This window comes from Corvus kubaryi, unplaced genomic scaffold (assembly GCF_017639235.1).
Source record: "Corvus kubaryi isolate FWS band 111438036 unplaced genomic scaffold, C.kubaryi_AGA036_p1.0 138, whole genome shotgun sequence".
NCBI lineage: Eukaryota > Metazoa > Chordata > Aves > Passeriformes > Corvidae > Corvus > Corvus kubaryi.
Window position 1 is genome coordinate 10040179 of NW_024580672.1, and position 3776 is coordinate 10043954.

Consider the following 3776-nt stretch of genomic DNA (forward strand, 5'->3'; position numbering starts at 1 on the left):
TCCCCCTCTGTGGATGGGTCACCTGGATCCTTGGTTGAATCAGAGAGGATCCCTCGTGGGTCACCTGGATCCCTAGTGGCAGCACTGTGCCCGGTCTCACCGTTGCGGGAAGAAAGAACAGCTAAAACACGAAAGTCCCATCACCCTGCTCAGTCAGGTGTAGTCATCTTGTGATGCAGTGACTCATCCAAGGGAGGGAGGCAGGTCCCTGCCCCTTGTGCTGGCAGGCAAGTAGTGGGAGAAAGCCTCACTGGAGGCTCCATAGCACAAGTACCAATATTTTCATTACCTGATCCATGGCTGGCAACGGCTTTCTTGGCACTGGAGAGTTCTTGTGTGACAACCTCATATTGCCATTGCCAGGAGGAGCTTCCAGCATCTCCAACACCTGATGCTCCACAGAGCCCCAGTGCCCGAGCAGCCTTGGCAGCTCCCAGCTCAAAGGCTGGGGTGGCTGCAGTGGGAAGCTCTGCAGAGCCGGAGCTGCCACTCCACATAGAGCAGCAAGAGCTGGGCACCACACTAGCAAACATCTGGGTCCCCAGGCTCCCAACCCAGGCAGCAGGAGGTGGCTATGATCAGGTTGAAGTAGATGGGACCAGAACCCAGGGATGCCTGCCCAGATCCACGGGCAGCCTGTCCAGCCTCACTGGGAGCAGGCATCTCCCTCCGCATCCAGGGGAGCTCCATGCTGATGGCAGCAAGTGGGTGGTGGAGACAGAAGAATGAAGGATAAGAGAGGGATGACCTCAGCAGTAGGGAGGGAGAAAGGAAGGGAAAAAGATGTCAGGAAGGAGAGGAAACCAGAGCATATCTGTGGTGCTGCAGAAGGAACAGCACAGCTTCTGTGTAATCCTGAGCATGATGGAAAGGCCACAGAAAACCACCAAGAACTGGGCTTTGGGTGGAGCCTCCCTAGGAGCCACTGGACAGAGACAAGTTCTGCTCATGGGCTCCTCCTTGTATAGGAAACTTGAGTAAAAAACACAACTGGAGCCTGCATACAGAGTGGGTCTGAAGCCTGGGAGTTAAAACCTAGCTGCCCAAAAAGTCCCTCCTTCCCTTTAAATCAGTGCACTTAGAGAATTCCTGTTTGAAATCAATCAGCACCTTCCCAGCTTGATTCCCAAACAGCAGTAAATCCCCCAATCGACCAGGAAGAAACACACGCCCCCTGCTCCTTGGTTATGGCCATCCCCATCCCTCCCTCCCTGATGTCCCTCTGGCCATGGCACCACCACAGCGGGACCATGCCGAAGGAATTTACACCAGAGATTTCCCTGTGCCTCTCACCCTGCTGGAGGCATCCCGCTTCATCCTGGGGTGTGGGGGACAGGGTGCATCATGGGCGGGTGCTGCCTCCAGCACAGCCACGCGGCAACTTCCCTCCATTGTGTCTCCCCTCCCTGGGCAGCTGGTCCAATCTGCAATCTCCCACCATCTCCCTCCCACTGGCCTCCGCCGGCTATTCCTCCTCTTTGGAGCGCTCCACTTCCGCCACCCTGCTCCGGGCCCTCCAGTACCGCCGGCTCTTTGTGCTGTTTTGTCCTCCCCATCAGGAGCTTTGGGCGAGGCTCTGCAGAGGGGTCCCTCCCACTAACCCCTTACCCTTCCTCCAATCTGAGCTGCTGGGACAGCTGGGATCTGTCCCAGCAATGGGGTTTATTATGGTGGACATCTAGAAACTTCCAGCACCATGCAACATCAGCCTGCAGTCAGGCCTCTTGGAATCCCCCGGCCGGGCACCGTTCCAGCTCCGTGCAGGGAAAGAAGGGTCAGGGTTGTCACCAGGGGCAAGTGGGGGAGCTCAATACTGACCTCACAACTATGGCTGGGTACTGTTGGTGCTGGATCATGCTGGTCCTGCCCAGCATCACCTCTTGCAATGCAGCTGTGGGCTCCCTGTGTGTTCTTTCGCTTTACAGACCTGTCCATGCTCTAGAAACTGACTACAGACCCGGGCAGCATGTCCCATGCTGGGGCTCTGGTCTCATCCAGAGGCTCTGTGTGCTGCTGAGATGCAGTGGATTTCTCATCAACTGCCATGTACTTTGAGGGGATGTGTTAAGGTGGGAACTCCTGTCACACACCCTGATTTTGGAGGAGCTGCTATTGTGGTTACGGTTCCTCTGGCTTGCACACTGAAGCATGAACTCACACGAGTCCCCTATCTTTGCAGACAGCAGTCTGGCAGAACACGGAGGAAAATGCAACTCTTTCCTACGGCAGAGACAAATCTCCCCAGCCTGACTGCTGCTGTGAAGAAAGAAAGCGCATTACCTTTGTTCTTGGCTATCCTGTTTCTACCCACGAGACCACAGGGCCTTAACCACTCATCTCCGAAAGCCAAGAGCAGGGCCTGGGCTTCCTCTCCTGCGACACCTTACTGCCATCCAGCAAACAATCAGCTGGGCGTGCCGCATCCTCTCCGAGCGCCGGCCCCGTGAAGCCTGCCAGCCCCGGGGTGGCTCGCGGGACAGCGGGGTGCCGTGCCGAGCCAGGTTGGGAGCCGGGGGCCTGCGGTTTGTCCTCTCTGTCCCTGCAGTGGAAAGAATTTCTCCCGTTCCTTTCAAACAGCAAACCCCGAAGGTGCACGTTCAGCTTGAACGCTGGGAATGTGCAGCCTAAAACCCGGGGTCAGTAGCGTCAGCGGTCGTTGTTACCTGCTGCTTCTGCGAGGGCAGAGCCTGGTCCTCTGCTCGGGACAGAGGGACTGTCACACAACACACATTGGGAGGTCAGGGGAAGGACAGGGTGGGCAGCGATGCGTCAGAGGGGTGGCATATCGAGCCCCTGGTCTGCGTCCTTCGCGCCGGCTCCAAGAAGGCTCCGCTGGAAATACCTTCGGAGCTCCAGCGTCGCGGCCGGACAGATGTGCGGGACGGCACGGGAGAGCTCTCAGCGCCTTTGGTCCCCGCTGCCGCCCGGGGTGCCCCAGACGGGGCTCTGCGGGTGTCCGGCCCTCCCCGGCACGGCTCCGGCCCCGCTGCGGGGCTCGGCAGCACCCGCACGGCAGAGGCACGGCCGCGGAAGCGGGGCCGCCACCGCCCCGAGAGCGCCTCGGCGGCGACAGCGGGACGGGGCGGCCCGGGACGGGACGGGACGGGCGGCAGGCGACCCCGCGGCCGGTCCCGTGGGGCTCGGGGGCCTCGGCGGCCCCCTCCCCCTGCAATCGAGCGAAATGGCTGAACATGTAGCAATAATGCCCCGGCATTCAGGCTGCCCGGCCCGGCCGGCCCTAATCAGCGGCCCGCGGACCCCCCTCCTCTTCCCCTGCGCTCCCAGAATGGGGAACAAAACCCAGCACGTTTCTGCAGCCCCCGCGCATAAAGCGCCGGGCCTGGGCCTCAGTGGGGGGCAAAGCGGCCCGTCAATCTCGGCGCCGGGGCCCCTTTGTCCCTCGCCTCCCTGCCACACCTTTTGTTCCCGAATCCAATAAGCGCCTATTCCCGCTACCTTCCTCGGCGGCTCCTTTCAGCGCTGGCCCGGCGGCCACAATGGGCCCGGCTCTGAGCTACGCGGCCCCATTCAGCGCCCTTGGCACGCTCACAAGCCGGCCGGGCCGCCCTGCCCCGCGGGCACGACGCGGCGACCGCCCCGCCGCCGGGCACGGGCCCCGGCCCCTCCGCCGGGCACCGGCCGGTGGACGAAGGAGGATCGGGCGGCGAATATTGCACCTGGTTTATTGACTGACTGGGCGAGCTGGCGCTGGCAGTGACCGATACAGAATAGAGACAGGGGCCGCGGCACTAGCGGGCCCCGCCGTCGGCTTTTTA